This window comes from Diceros bicornis, chromosome 25 (genome assembly GCF_020826845.1).
Source record: "Diceros bicornis minor isolate mBicDic1 chromosome 25, mDicBic1.mat.cur, whole genome shotgun sequence".
Taxonomy (NCBI): domain Eukaryota; kingdom Metazoa; phylum Chordata; class Mammalia; order Perissodactyla; family Rhinocerotidae; genus Diceros; species Diceros bicornis.
The window spans coordinates 15,329,392-15,345,695 of NC_080764.1; the positions used below are offsets into that span (position 1 = coordinate 15,329,392).

A 16,304-nucleotide genomic window follows, 5' to 3' on the forward strand; every position below is an offset into this window, starting at 1 on the left:
ATTCGGAATCCGAGAATTTTGTCACTCGGTCCGTTAAAATGATCTCCTGAGGGAGCAGAATAGCAGCTTACGTTTTCCGTGAATGTCACAGGAAGTTTTACAGGGTCTTATGTAAGTGGCCCAAGAGAGAGCTCAGGCTCCTGCCTCATTGGGGGGAGCTGGGGGAGGGGCCCCAGGTGGGGCACTCACCTCACCTAAATGAAGACCCTGTCCCTGCCTGACACAGATGGAAACCCAAGATGTTTATTCACTCCGTGGAGGCAGACACCTCAGGTTAATTTTTCTCCTCACCTCTCTTGCCTTCCCACTTCAGGAGTCAGCTTTGATAGACTTGAGATAAGGGAAGATTCTAAATTAGTAAAGGAACAAGTGGTGGTTTCTTTTCTCATCTCTCACAAATGGGTGACATGAATGAATTAACTCATGGGCATGCATCCTCACTGGGGACAAAAAAAAAACTGGCTTTAAGGTTTCACACATCTCTTAGTGTACTTTATGTTTCAAGAGTATTTTATTTAGTGCAAATTGCTTGAGGAGAACATGCATTTATCGAGCCTGGCCCTGTTAATTCCATACCAGGGAGAAAACTAACTGGCACAGAAAGGCAAAAGTTATCCAGGTTTAGATCTTAGTGGGTTTTCTAGAGTGTCAAGGAAAGGAAACATCCGCCTCGTAAGATAGAGAGGTTTTTAAAGAAAAGATCGGATCACTCTGGAGTGGGCAAATGTCGCTAATGAGAGTGGGCCCTCTTACTTCACTTAATAAGGTCCGCTGGGTTGTGGGTTAAGTTTTTGGGGTGAGAGAATACAGATTTCTTTGCCTTTTAAACCATGACTAGAAGGGCCTTGGAAATGGAATGAAAGGTTTGTTTGTCTCATTGTAGGTCCCAGGAGTGCTTCCATCTCTTGGGAAGGATGCGAAGGTTTTCTTTGGGCTTTCCTGAGCTGTGCTTTAAAGTTGACGCGGAATGCAGGAGTGTCTCCATCCTTCAGCCACCTACAGTGGTAGGACACTAGGGGGGACTAGTTTTCTATTCCACCACCGTTGAAGAAAACACAAGGACCTATGTTACCAAAGGCTGTGGTTCATCCTTAGGGCTCATGAACCTCGCTATTTGGTACCCAAGGTGTGCTGGCCCTGTTGAGTGGATTGTGAATACTTAAGCAACGGACCTGCTCACATCTAAACTGTCATTTGTGTTAACAGCAAAGGGTTATGTGAGACTCTGAAAAGACTCAGTTATAATCTCTAAGTATTTGAGGGTTATAAATTTCTGGGAGACAGAACCTTCTGCAAACTCCATCCTTTGGGCATCAGACCATGCTAACTTTAAGTTCCCTAAGGGCTTGTAATCAAAACTCCTCTTTTTGGTTTTTGGACTGCACATTCCCTGCAGTCTTCATAAAATCATGCCGCTTCCATTCTAGATGGAGTCTAGAGTTGACTCCCTTAAACGTTCTCACTCTCATTCCCTTAAAAGTACACACCTTGTGTTTATACAGATGTAACGTAACATTTGACAATGTTGTTGCACTTTGATCTCGGATGCTCTTTCCTTTTTGTGACAGTGTTAAATCATTCCTGTCTAGTTTTCTTCCAGCAGAATTGGAAGATAATTCTGTTTCCCTGAAGAACAAAGCCCCGTTGCCCAGGCTTCCCTTACCCACATGGCTAAGTCTTATCAAAGCTGACTCCAGAGGTGAGCAGACAGGAAAGGTGAGAGGCAGAGTCCAGGAAGAGACTGCCCAGTTCAGAATGCTGGCACAGAAATGGGCAAATATTGCCAAGATTTAGGTATTCTAAAAGGCCCAGCTCAGCATCTAGAATAAGATTCAGTGTTTGGAACCTGTGAACCTGCGTGAGTTATTACATTTCCCTGAACTCTGGGGTCTGGCAGGTCACCTTTGTGACCCTTTCCCCAGATGTATAGTGCATTTTTAGGTCATTTGAGGGGAGCAGCTTTTGTGGTCTAGGGAAAATGGTCAGCATAAAGCTTTATGTCTGCTATTAAGGCTTTATAGATTGATTCTCATAGGCGCACTGTAAGAGATTGGAACAGGACAATACTATTAAATTTGCCATTGAGCATCAACTAGTGAAAACCAGTCCTGGAGAAGATATATACTATGGTCCTAGGGCATGAATAAAGTCTTGTGAATTTCAGGGAAGCTGGATGGCAGAGGCAGAGTTGAGGCAGGAAGTACTGGTCTTCCTTGGGTTCTGTGACGAAGGTGAAGGTGTCTGTGCAGCCAGAGATGCTCAGAGAGTAAGGAGCACACGGGATCAGGGGTGTAAGACCCAGGGCAGTGAGAGCTCGGACACCCTGCCATTGATCCCCTTTGGCGATATAGCCGTCTCCCAGGATCTGCTTGTGTTGATGAGGCTTTGCTGCTCCTCTTAGAGTCTTTGACACTAAGAGGTGCTCAGTTCCTTTCTGACCAGGTTGCCATTTGGAGAGCAGTGGACAGCAGCCTGTAAAGTTAAGGCTTAATTAAATGTATTTTAGAAGACTTTTCTCCTTTTAATTCAACAAATAGTAGTTGAACATCTATTATGTGGCAGGTGCCATGCTCTGTGCGGAGGCTACAGAGGTTCTATGTTCAGTTTATAGTCTTTTTGGGGAAGCAGACGTTCAGCCATTATGAGCTAAGAACTATTGCATGGGTTTGTTAAAAGGATGAGTTTGAGATTGCCGGGATAGTAGAAGGGAAGGGAATCCCAGACAGAAAGAATAGCATGGAAACCTTCGAGTATGTAGTGTGTATGGAGAACAGAGTTAGTGTGGCTGGAAGATGGGATGTCCTGGAAGAGGAAAGCTCAGTGTTAGAAGGGAAATAATTTACCAGGATGCCATGCTGAGGACTGTACCCTAGCTTCATGCTATGTGTCCTCAAGTGGGGGCAAGAATGGTTCCTGGATAAGATCCAAGAGGACTAGTTGATTATCCCACATTGTTATTAAAAACAGAAAAAGAAATGTTTTTTTTGTTGTTGTTCTTTGTCCTACATATAGCATGCTGCTTGTTCTTTAAGAAACTGTTAGCAATGTAAATAAAAGAAAGGGTCCCTTATCAGCCATAAGTCTGCCTTCTTGTGTACATGAATTACATCTGGGGCTTTCGTTATGTGATTATGCAGCAGTGGGAGAAAAGACAGTGTGGCTTGACGCATGATAGAGTAGGGGAGGAAAATTCTTCTCTGTGAGAACAAATTCCATTTTGTCAGATTTGTTTCTGGGTCGAGTTATGGTCGTGTTTAATGCTTGAACAGTGTTCTTGTATTTGAATATGTAAATCATTTCAGTTCTGGCCTGAACTTTCTTTGCTGTTAGAAAAGGAAGAATTTTATAATATTGAGGATGGGTGTATGCCGTGCGTGTGTGCATGTGTGTGTGTTTTGTGGGATGAGGAAACTCTATGGTGAGGAAGAAAGGCAACAGTGTAGCTGCCAGAGGATATTAGAGAGAATGGAAAATCACAGTTGCAGCAGCAGTCTCTGGGGCCAAGTATATTTAGGTTTTCAGAAACAGGAGCCAGGACAGTGGAGGTAAAAGAAGCCTCTGTGTGTGTGTGTGTGTGTGTGTGTGTGTGTGTGTTGTCTCTATCATCCTTCCCTGTGTTGAGTGGGAGGCAGTGTGGTTTAAGGAAAATTAGGAGATCTAGGTTTTAGTGTTACATCATCCTATGCTAACTTGCTGTGTGGCCTTAGAATACTTCTTGATCTCTCTGGGCTTCAGGGCTGTCTCTCTATATAAATGAGTTCTTTGTCTTGTAACTGGGAATTCAGAGGCCCAGAGAGGGAAAGGGCTTGTTTAAGCTAGTTAGTGGCGAAGCTCAGACTGCTTAGAGTTTTCTAGCTTTTTAGCTCTGAACTGGGAAGAGGCCTGACCAGTTCAAAGGTGTACTCTACCTTGAAATATAAAACACTGTAAGTATGTAATGCTGAAGAAAAGAATCACAAAGTCTTTGCTGTGTTGGTTGTAGATTCTGTATAATGCAGACTGCATTAGAACCTCTCTGATACATAAGGTTATTTGCATATCAGCAGCTAGACTTGCCCACTAACTTGACATATTGTGGAAACCTGTTGGTTCTGGCATGTTACACTATTCTTTGACTACTACTTAGAATTCAGTACTTTGTGATAAAAAGCAATGCTGAAAATTTCGTTTCCAAATTAAGTAGATAAAAGCTGAGTTGACCCTTCGGGATTTTACAAAGCTTGGACTCGAACTTGGAAAGGGAAGCCCATTCCTTAGGCGTCCCTACCTTGTAGGGGAGCTGTGGGTGAGTATGGAGGTCGGGGGGGGTTGTTTTGAAGAAAAATAGATGCAGAAAAGCAGTTGTGTAGAAGGACAATTCAGGAAGAATGCACACTGGCTTAATTTCATGCCTTCAAATTTGTGAGTTGCTAGAAAGAAGGCTCCTCACCCCTCTGGCACTGATCTCCTGGGTATAGAGGGCAGTGCTTATTGGAAAGAGGAGATTTGAAGTAAGTGCAATGTAAATACAAGGTTGGTTACGTTATTATTTCAATATTGAAGTTAAGTATAGGAGTACCCTATTTTAAGAGAACTTGGCATATAAAATCTGACCTTAAAAGCAAAATAATTTAAGATAAGTAATTGTTTGGGGTACAAAAGGATTTTTATTTTACAAAAGGGATTCATAGCAAGCCTCTTTTTAATAGCTAGTTCCTTTATTGTATTTCAAATTATTTGGTTAACACAATGATGATGGATACTTTGGGGAGCCTCACTTGTTACATAAAACCAAGGATTTTTCAAATATAAACTGCAAATATTTTTTTTTTTATTGATGTTTTAATGGTTTCTAACATTGTGACATTTTGGGTTGTACACTTTTGTTTGTCCATCACCATATATATGACTCCCTTCACCCCTTGTGCCCACCCCCCACCCCCACTTCCCGGGTAACCACAGTCCAATTTTCTCTGTCCATGTGTTGGTTTATATTCCACGTATGAGTGAGATCATACAGTGTTTGTCTTTCTCTTTCTGGCTTATTTCACTTAACATAATACGCTCCAGGCCCATCCATGTTGTTGCAAATGGGACGATTTTGTCTTTTTTTATGGCTGAGTAGTATTCCATTGTATATACATACCACATTTTCTTAATCCAATCGTCAGTCGAGGGACACTTAGGTTGCTTCCACTTCTTGGCTATGGTGAATAATGCTGCAATGAACATAGGGGTGCATAAGCCTCTTTGGATTGTTGATTTCAGGTGCGTTGGATAGATTCCTGGTAGTGGGATGGCTGGATCATAGGGCATCTCTATTTTTAATTCTTTGAGGCATCTCCATACCGTTTTCCATAGAGGCTGCACCAATTTAAACTGCAAATATTTTAACAAATAACTCACCAGGTTCACCTGCTGAGCAACCTAATATCAGAATAATATTGGACTGTGTTACAGAAAGAAACCAGTAGTTACATCAACTTTGTAACCATTAACCTACTGTGTAGTGTTTTTCACTTACTTGGGGCAGACTGCTCATTTAACTACTGTTCCTCCTGGAGAGAGCAGTCGTAACTACCCTCCTACGTGAGTTCCTTAACCACCTTCACATTCTACCTCTAAGAATATATCAAGAACAGAAGTGGTTTAAAAAGTAAATTAGGTAAGAGTTTCCAGGATTCTGAGTTTTCATGATTGCAGAGACATGGAATTAATTTTGTTCTGCCTAAGTATACAGTAGATGCGATATGCATGAGACAGTTTTAAAAAAATCGAAATCGTGCTTGCCTACTGGCTCTTCCTTCACTGCAACTGAAATATTCAGGGCTTTTTGATTTTTTGTTCCTTTATCTTTTCTGAAAGTTTCCAAAAGAGAATTTGTTCTAGGAATGAAATAAAATATAAGGCGTTTAAGGCTCCAGAGGTAATTGTGGGCAACCTGGAGTTGTAGATAATCACAGGCTTGGGTTAGAATGGAAAGTGCAGTCTCACCCGTAATTTTAGCCTCTCTTGTCACATTATGGAGCTGTGCTTTGGACGAACAGCAAACACGGATGGAGATGGAGCCCTGACTAACGGAAGAGGTTTCCTCTTAACGTAGTCCTTTTTGAAGTACCAAGACCAGTTGGGAAGAAAGGGCCTGCTAATCTTTCCAGCTCTCTGTGGTAGCATTAGAATTTAGGAGGATTGGGCCGGCCCCGTGGCTTAGCAGTCAAGTGCGTGCGCTCCGCTGCTAGCGCCCCGGGTTCGGATCCTGGGCCCGCACCGACGCACCACTTCTCCGGCCATGCTGAGGCCGCATCCCACATACGGCAACTAGAAGGATGTGCAGCTATGACATACAACTATCTACTGTGGCTTTGGGGGAAAAAAATAAATAAAAAAAAAAAAAAGAATTTAGGAGGATTTACAGTGGAACGTGAGCATGCAGAGATTTCTTTCTTCCTCTTTTTTTTTTTTAAAATTGAAATTCACCAGAGAATCATGGACTCTTCAGTGTTATTCTGTGACTAGGGATTGCCTTGGCTACATTAAATGCATATTGTTATTATTGAGTAAGATTAACATTTCTGTGGCTAGCTAGAACCATCCCATCCCCCTTTTGTTTCCAGAACAGTTGCGTAGATCCTTAATATGCCAACTATTTGTGTACCAGCCTCCTTGACTGATGTCAGCTCTCGTCTGGGAATGGCATTTCGTGGTTGCTTCAGAAGCCAAGGGAGACGCAAGCAGAGTGATTAGCAGGGTGAGACTTTTCCTTCCTCCAGGCGTGGTACTCAGTGCTTAACAGGTCTGCACTAAATAAGTAGTTGTGTCCACATGGAATGATTTGTTTCATGAATGAATAAATGGTCGTGTTTTCAGTAGTGGGGAGGGGGTGATGGAGGAGGGAGAGCTTAGTGAATATCAGTCATCTTACAGACTTGCACTCCTTGAGGCCCCTCCAGGAAGCTGTTATTTTAAAAATGTGAAGGACATTTCAGATCAGCAAAATGAATTCTCTTAGGGATCATCGTTGTAGTTCAAACATTGATGGCTTTGTAAAAAGACAAGGAAAGTGCAATACCAGAATGTGTCCTGTGTTTTCTTTCCTCTGGAGTTGTAGGGATTTTGAGTTATCTGTCATGAGAGGAATGGGCATACTCTAAAGCTTGTTCAAATGTACATTTCAGGTTGCCTTGAAAGTGCCTTGAAAAGCATTTGGAATACAACAAAGCTGAAGATGGATTGTTGATGATAATATTTCCAGTGCTGGTGGTGATGATTGTGATATGACTTAAATTTAGATGGGTGGCATGGCTCCTGTGTTAGGAGGATGAATGGACTTGAGAAAAGGGAGGGAGAGACTCGAAGAACTCTCCTGTGCCATCTTGCTGTCTTCTCCTCTCTCTCTTTATGTGAATCCTTCCCACTTGGGCTTCTCAGTATTGTCCGTACTCATTGATGCCTTCTCTGCATAAGGTAGAGCTGCAATGTTGAAACACTGCCAGGGCTGGAAGAGACCTTTGAGCCCCCACTAGACCAACACCTTCACTTCACAGCTGTGGAAACTCAGGCCACAGAGGTAAAGAGATTATTATTCTGTCCAGAGGCGAGGCAGGACCAGGACCCAGGCTTCCTGAACTCATACCCTGTAACTTCTAGGCAACTGTCCTCTGCCCCTTCCCTTCCCTCTGATACACTCTGCTTCAGTCAGTTCTACATCCAAAAGCCCGTTCTCCAGGCACTCTTCCAGTTTATCATTATTGTGTCATTTTATTCTTACAGCAACCCTATGAGGTGGATGGTCTTACTCTCCCACTTTCCACATGGGGAAGCTGAGACTTGCCCAGGTCACACAGCTGGGAAGCGTGGAGCCAGGACTCAACTTGCAGCTGTTCAGACTCCTCAGTCTGCTGTCTCAGTGCTGACCTCACCCCCGGCTTCCCCACCTATCTGCACTCGCTGTGTGTCCTTTGACTCTTCTGCAGGTCTTCTCTAGTCCTAGCCCATTGGCTGTTGCCTAAAAATGCCCCTTGTTTTTCCATTTGGGCTTGTTACTGAGGCTCCTTTTACTGGATTAAACTCCTCATCCTCTCTCCTATCTTGTCTGGTTGAAATCTCTCCTTCTTCCCTATAGACTCTATGCATTCTCTGTCTCTTTGATAGCGTTACCTTCACCCATTCAGCCAACATTCACTATGTGAATAGGCTGAATGTGCTGCTATGTGCTACTATGTGCAAGTCCTGGCTTGACATCAGGACGCAGAGGTGAGAGCACCTGCATCCATCTAGTAGCCTTATCTTGGCTAGGGAGATAGGCTAATAAAGGCACCAACGAAGGGCAGTGGGCACAGTGTGTTGGTACCATTATGCTTGAGGGAATCAAAGAGGAGAATATTGGATCTGGGTCTTAGTGAATAGAAGAAGGAAGGATATGGTAAGAGGAGGAATTACCCCCAAAACCCCAAAGGCTGTGCTTGTTATCTCCTGCTTGGCATTGTCAATATCTATATGTAACTTTCCTCATTCCCTCACTTATGTGTCAGCTGCTTAGGTTACGCCCATCCTTGTATCTATGGGAGCATCCTGCTAAGCTCCTAGCACTTAGGAATCCTTTGGGAAACATTTATTAAATTAAGTTGAAAGCCTTCTGTTCTTGCCCTCAAGGAACATAGTTGGAGAGATTGGAAAAAAATGTGTGATAAGTTAAGCAACAATAGAAGATTCAAACAAACAGTTCAGAGCAATAGAAATGATGTGACAGTGCAATTAATGATTGTGGGTTATTGAATCCGAAAATTGATGGGGAATCAGAGGTGGGAGCTTACGGTACCTGCTTCAACTCAGTGGAGATAGGATTTGAGTTGGGTCTTTGTATGTAGGATATGGAGATAGGATTTGAGTTGGGTCTTTGGGTGTAGGATAATTAAAATCAGAATGGAAAAATTAAAGGGAGGTAGAGGGGCCAGGTTAAGTGGACAAATGCACAGATATGTATTTTTGGGTTGTGGAATAAGCCGGCTCGACTTTCTGTTCACAAGGAGTTGGAGATGAAGTGGGCAAGCTAGCTTGGGGCTGCGGGCTTTTGGAAGGCAGGATGACTTTTGATCAAGAGGATGGTGTATTATAAGCTCTGTTTTAGGAAGGTGAACCCAGTAAGAGTATTGGGGTCAGATTGGAGTGGGAGGAGATGGAAGCTGGGAGGTCATCGAACAGGCTTTTGCACTAGTTCCTATATGAAGGTCTAAAGGCTGCTGGGCTAGAACTGTTACAGTAGGGCAGAAGCCAAGGGAAGCTTCTGAATTTTTCTCCAGTCCCATTCACTGGTATTGGAGTCTGAGGTGGTTTTCATTGCCCACTGGAAAGTGGCCTCATTGGAATAAAGTCCACTTGTGACACTAGCAGTAGTTCTTAAAATAGCACTTTCTCCCTTGGCTTGCCTGGGCATGGGGGCAGGCCTTGGGTGGAAATACCTTCTCCGGAGCCTCTCTTACTGGGGGTTTGTCCAGATGAGTCCAGGGTTATAGAACAACCTTTTTACTTGCCTTGGATGACACCCAGTAAGGGACATAATAGAGAAAATTCTTCTTTTCCTCATGAGTGGTTCCTAAAGCAGCTGTGGAGAGCTGAGAGCACAATGATTGGAGCCCTGACATCTGGGCTCCCGATTCACCTTAAAAGTGAAGCCCGTGCTGTGCTGCCCGTGACTGGTGGTGTTTCTCTGCCTGAGGAGGGCCGTACTGAGAGATTACAGTACCCACTTTTCAGAATTGTGGAGTAAGCCATTCTGGATAACAAAGTTTTTCAAATAGAATAGTCCAATCCCTGATAGAGAGTCTTTATTTTTAATCTTTAAAGAACAAGGGCTTTTCTGGAATAGTCTGTGTAGTGACCCCCACCGGCTCACTATCAGTCGTAGGAAAACATCCAGCCTTCTTATCAGGACACACAAAGCTAGTTAGGAACTGGCCCCTGCCTTTCTGTGCAGCCTCGTCTTCTCTCACTCCCCATTTCGTGCGTCACCAGTCCCTAACTCATTATTTTTCTTCCTTACTTGCCAAGCTGAGCACATGCCTCTCCTTCTGCCTGATAAGCTCTTTCCCTCTTTATCTGCCTGGGACACTTCTGTTTCTCCTTCAGTACCTCGCTCAGACAGTCCTTCCTCCAAGCTTTTCCTGATACTGGGCGCTGAACCGCATGTGTACCTTGCACTGGCTTCTGCTGCTGCCCTTTCTGCACCATATTCCCAGTTCTTTAAGCTGGCTGTGTTGCCAGAGAGTGGGAGCCTTTCAGTAAAGACAGCATCTTATGGCTCTGGAGAGTGCTCAGTGTTTTGCTGTATGCCTGGAATATGCTGTCTACCCAATATGTGGTGGTGGTGGTGGTGGTGGCAGCGATTTTGGATTTCATTGAATTTGCTGTCCAGGCGTAACGTATCCTTTTCTTGCTGAACCTTGATTATTACACTGTGCTGCAGGGGCACATGGGGGGATGTGAATTAGTGTCCCAAGGTATTCTCAAATCTAAAGAATGCATGCCCCCTAGCCAATGACCAGAGTGCCGATGGGCCTTCCCTGGGGCACACTGATGCCTTCAAGGAATGTGGTAGTGGAGGTGGAGGTGGAGGTGGTGGGGGAGATGGTGATGGTGGTGGTGGCGGTGGCGGAGAGGGAAGTGGTGGAGGTGGTGGCAGTGGTGGAGACGGTGGTGGTGGTGGTGGAGGTGGTGGGGGTGGTGGAGACGGAAGTGGTGGAGGTGGTGGCGGTGGTGGAGACGGAAGTGGTGGAGGTGGTGGCGGTGGTGGAGACGGAAGTGGTGGAGGTGGTGGTGGTGGTGGAGACGGAAGTGGAGGTGGTGGTGGTGGAGACGGAAGTGGTGGAGGTGGTGGAGACGGAAGTGGTGGAGGTGGTGATAGTAGTGTACACGGAGGTGGTGGCGGTGGTGGAGACGGAAGTGGTGGAGGCGGTGGCGGTGGCGGAGACGGAAGTGGTGGAGGCGGTGGCGGTGGCGGAGACGGAAGTGGTGCAGGCGGTGGCGGTGGCGGAGACGGAAGTGGTGCAGGCGGTGGCGGTGGCGGAGACAGAAGTGGTGGGTGGTGGAGGTGGTGGCGGTGGTGGAGACGGAAGTGGTGGAGGCGGTGGAGGAGGTGGAAGAGGGGCTCTTGCCATCTTCCAGACCGAGCAGTGTCTTCACACAAGCCTTCAAGGCTGAATATTGGAGTGTCTGTGTGTGTGGTGGGGCAGGGTGGGGGGGCTCGAAGACCCTTTGCATCTTTGATCACTTCCCCTTCTCTCTGTCTGTGTAATTGCCACCACCCCTACCTCCACCCCCCCCCACCCCTCTTCTGTTTGCTGCCTTAACCCTCTGTTTCTCTCTGCTTTTTCCATTTTCTCAGGTCTTCAGCCTCCTCTTTCTTCTCTTCTTAGGCTTTATAAACCCTGATGGAGAAGATCAGTCCTTGGGAGTCGTCGTCAGAGAATCCAAAGCGCTCCTTTCCTTCAAGTCACGGCAGGCCTTCCCCTCAAACGTTGGATTCTTTGTGGCTCCGCTGTTGGCCCCTACATGCTGGTGGAGCCTTTGACCATAGTTTCCAGGCTTAATACCACCCCACATTCCTTAGAGACCCAGCTGCAGAATGGCAATTATAATTGAGAAATTGTCTGACAGTGGTGGGGAGTGGCTAGGGAGGACTGGATGAATTTGTGCAGAAGCTCCGGCCCCACTGCCCAAAGACTCTTCTCCGGATAGCTGCGTGTTTACGTTGGAACATTTGTTATTGCCTCTAGTATTTGTGAGGTCCACTTGGGTTTTGATTACACTGCCCTTGTAAGGTGGGCATTGGTGCTGCATGGACAGGACTGCTTAGTGAATCACAGAGGAGTGACGGGTGAGCCCTGGGCTTTTCAGAGGCTTGGTGTGACCCAGGCACTGGCAACACTTTGTGAACTTGTACTTGGCGTGGGCATTGGCTGCATGGTTCCTGAAGCCTTGCTGCTTTTCCACCAGTGGTCTGACTTCATACACAGCCAGGGGCGCTTTCTCTGGATCTTACTCTTTGACATTTTCCTTGTTCTTCTGCTTGGATTTGTCCATAACTCCTGTTGGAACAGCCCTTTTGAGCTCATTGAATCCGTGAATGTGTGCGTAATGCTTGGGACAGGGTGGGTACACAGAAAGCACTCATTAAGTATTAGCTGTTGTCATTGTTTAGAGCTTCTGTACTTGTTCTCCCCTCTCTCCCCCATTACTTGCTCTTCACCCCATATGGTGGTTGTGCTTGGTAAAGTAAGAAAAGAAACATTTCCTGGGGATGAGGAGGGGGCCACAGGCTTCCTCTTTTCAGGCCTGTCCAGAGGTCTCAGAAAGTGTGCAGAGGCCCTGAAGAGAGAGGCAAACACTTGTCCACTTATCACCTGAGGCCATTTTTCAGGAGCCTTCTGTCCACCTTGCTCCTTTGGTTGGGACTTTGGGCTCTGACAGGTGAGGGAGATGATAGCCAGTGAGTGGTACAGGAAAGGACTCTTTCTTAGCAAGTTGTGGTTAACACTATTTACAATAATGCTAACGGTAATAATGGTGGTAACAGTTACAGCTGCCATTTATGGAATGCTTCTTATGTGCCTATGCGATGTCCTTTACGTGTGTGCATGATGCCTGTTGATCCTCACTACAACCCTCTGAGCTGCTCAGTTTCTTTATATAGGTGAGGAAACTGAGGGTCAGAGAGGTGGTTATTTGCCCAAGTGATAAAGCCAGAGAGTGGAACCCAGTTCTGTCTCCAGAATATTTCCTCTTAATCTCTGTCTCATTACCTGCTACCCCCAGGTGTTTTGACACTGGAATATACATACCCCTGGGGATACATGAAGTGGGTCCATGGAGTATGCAGGTGCGGATAATTTTAAGGGAATCAATTTCCAGGTTTTCAACCTCACTTATGCACCCTGGACCCTGAAATTGATTGGACTGAGACCACCCCTGCCAGGTCCAGGGTTCTTCCTTTCACTTCCCTTTTCACAGTCATCCTTCCCCATTTTAAAAAGACATATCTGACCAGCTCTTGTGGCCTAGTGGTTAAGTTTGGTGCGCTCGGCTTCTGTGGCCTGGGTTCAGTTCCAGGGTGCAGACCTACCCGACTCGTCTGTTAGAGGCTATGCTGTGGCAGCGCACATACAAAATAGAGGAAGATTGGCACAGATGTTAGCTCAGGGCGAATCTTCCTCGGCAAAAAAAAAAAAAAAAAAAAGCCTGTCTCTTACCCCACACTAATCTTACTCTGCTGTGTTGCTCTGAGTATAAAAACCTCAAGGAACACTAAACAAAGGAACTATTTTAAGTTGGTGTTTGGGAACGTTCTTCTAATCAAGGCACTCCTGCTCTCTTTCTTGTTTAAACTTTGTGCTAGAAACAGGGCATCTAGCCCCTTTCTCATGCTAAGGAATGATGTAAAATTTTCAAATCTTAAAAAATAACTTGCTCTTGAATTTTTAAAATGAATGCTGGGTATCAGATTGTTAGATTCTGTTTAAAAATGTGATGTGCAAGTTTTATTTTAAAATGTTAATGTTTACAATATGCTAGAAATTCTGTCCTTAGAAATGACTTGGTTTATGATGAAAACTTTAGATGTCAGCCGAAAAATAGGCAAGGTGGTACAAGTTGTTCAAATTTCAGAATTCAAAAAAGGATCATTGTACTACACTTTCCCCTGAGATACTGAAGTTTGGAGTGGGCAATTCTTGGGTTGTTTTCTGCCACAGACCCTTATACCTCTTAAATGTTTTTTTTAATAGAATTTCAGAGACATCATTGTCTCCTAGGCTCATACATTGCACTCTTGATTAAGCACCCTTGACATTATTTGGGGTTTCAGTAAAATGTAAACATAATTTAAATTTGGATGAAACTTTTAGATATGGAGCTAGACATGTAGTCTTGTATACCAGAGTGCCTCAGGGGCCCAGTGAGAACTGCCTCAGACATAAATGATAGGAACCCGATTCACACTGATGTTAAGCCAAAAACGATTAGACTTTATCTGCTCAGGAACTGAAAAATAGAGGGAAACGTCAGGCAGTGCTGGATGGGGTCCTCAAATGTCGTGAAGTCGTTGCTCGTCTCTTGGCTCTGCTTTTCTCTGTGTCGGCATCATTCTCAGGCAGAGTGTCCCCATGGGATGGCTAAGATGGTCCTCAGGAGCCCCAGGCTTATATCCTGCCCGTCTCACCATCGCAGCTGAAGGAGAGCATCTTTTTCTCAGTAGATCTGATAAAAGTCCTGGTCATGAAGTGGTTAGAAGGGCGGAAATCACCTCCCTGGAGCTGGTCGGGGGAGTAGGGATCAGTCCTATTTGGATTGCTTGGAGAGTGGGCGCGAGGTGGTGCCCGAAGAGAAGCTGGGCAAACAGAAAACACCACAGTGTCCCGTAGAAAGATTAACTTGAAGATCTTGAAGTTACATCAAATAGACTACAAGTCTCTTCTCTAAAACCCTTTTATTCTGCTGGGTGTGCCTCCTTACACACACCACCAGCCAACACTTTCACTCTTAGGACACCCATTTGCCCATTGACACAGTCACATTAGTGATACCTTCTGTTTCCTGCTTTGGTAATTCCAAGACTTATAAGGAAATGCCAAAAAGTCCCTGAATTAGTGTATCTTGTGATTTCTTTTTTTAAAAAGACCATTAGCTATATGATTAAAGAAAAACAAATTAAAATTATGGAACTCCATCTCTGTTAGTTTGCTAGGGCTGCTATAACAAAGGACCACACACTGTGTGGCTTAAACAATAGGAAATTATTATCTCATAGTTCTAGAGGCTCGAAGTCCAAGATCAAGGTGGCAGCAGGGTTTTTCTTCTGAGGCCTCTCTTCCTGGCTTGCAGATGGCCGTCTTTTCCCTGTGTCTTCACGTGGTCTTCCCTCTGCAGATCTATGTACTAATCTCCTCTTCTTATTAGGACACCGGTCATACTGGATTAGGCCCACCATAATGACCTTATTTAACCTTAATCACCTCTTTAAAGACCCTATCTCCAAATACAGTCACATTCTGGGGTTCTGGAGGGGTTAGGACTTCAACATATAAATTTTGGGGGGGACACAGTTCAGCCTATGAAACCATCTGTTTTAATGCTGTGAATGAGTTATATTTTGAAAAATAATATTAATGTACACACATTGTTTAAAACAAATTAATCACAGATTCACTTATGCAAATGCATACTAACCATTTCAAATGCAGACTAACCATTTCAGCTATGATAAGTTTGATGCAGCCAGCCCTTCTGGTCTAGTGGTCAAAATTCAGTGCTCTCACCGACGAGGACTAGGTTTGCTTCCTGGTCAGGGAGCCACACCACCCCGTTGTCAGTTGTCACACTGTGGTGGCTGTGTGTTGCTGTGATGCTGAGAGCTATGCCACCGGTGTTTCAAATACCGGCAGGGTCACCCATGATGGACAGGTTTCAGTGCAGCTTCCAGACTAAAACAGACCAGGAAGAAGAACCTGGCCACCCACTTCCGAAAAAATTGGCCATGTGAACCCTACGAATCGCAGTGGAGCATCGTCTGATGTAGATCCGAAGGTGAGAGGATGGCGCAAAAAGACCGGGCAGGGTTCCACTCTGCTGTACACAGGGTCACTAGGAGTCGGAATCGACTCCACGGCACTAACAACAAAATTTGGGTACAGAGTTTGTTATTTGGGTACACTTTTTCCTTTAATAGGAGCAGAGAGAAGACAAAGTGTAGAGATAATTGGTTATGGGTTTGCCAAAAATGCTTGGTGTCAGATAATGGGGATCTGGACCTCTTGCCGCCTCAAGCTCAGTGCTGCTACTGGTTGTTGAAGTAACAACTTCCCTGCAATATCCTGAGGGTGGATTTTGGTTGTGAAATGAGTTTTGGAACTTGTATGAGGAGTGGGTTAGGAGATGCCCTAAGGCAGGATCCTTACACTGAGACCAGCAGAATGAGTTCAAACTGTCTTCTTACTCTTTCCAATGGAGCAGTGGGTTATCTGGCTGGGAGCTCTGCTGGGCTCTCCTTGTGCCAGGGCTGGTGTGTGTGAAAGAGAATCTTGTCATTCTACTTTCTGTGTCTTAGGGACCAAAGTTGGTAAGTATGGGGTTTTATGAGTCAATTTGGCCCAAGTCCCTAAAGGGCCCATGTGGTGTCAGAAATTGCTTTCCATTCGCACTTAGAGCTCATCTTCTTTAAGCAGATGACAAACCTGTCCCTTATTTGGCTTTGCCCCAGCGGTTATCATTGTTCTCGCTCCTGCATTACTTACTGTTTTAATGTGGCTTGTGTGTTCATTGTCTGGTCTATCGAT

The 16,304-nt window shown here is 45.0% G+C and overlaps 1 protein-coding gene across 4 annotated transcripts in view; it reads left to right on the forward strand.

Moving 5' to 3' along the window:
* Positions 1-16,304, forward strand: part of LARGE1 (LARGE xylosyl- and glucuronyltransferase 1) — a 535,223-nt gene that overhangs the window by 1,415 nt on the left and 517,504 nt on the right. For 2 of the 4 annotated variants that reach the window (XM_058568473.1, XM_058568475.1), the window contains exon 2: positions 884-1,004. The exons of the other annotated variants lie outside the window; for them this stretch is intronic. The gene's annotated coding sequence lies outside the window, so the exon portion shown is untranslated. The remainder of the gene's footprint in view (positions 1-883; positions 1,005-16,304) is intronic. 4 annotated transcript variants of the gene reach the window in all.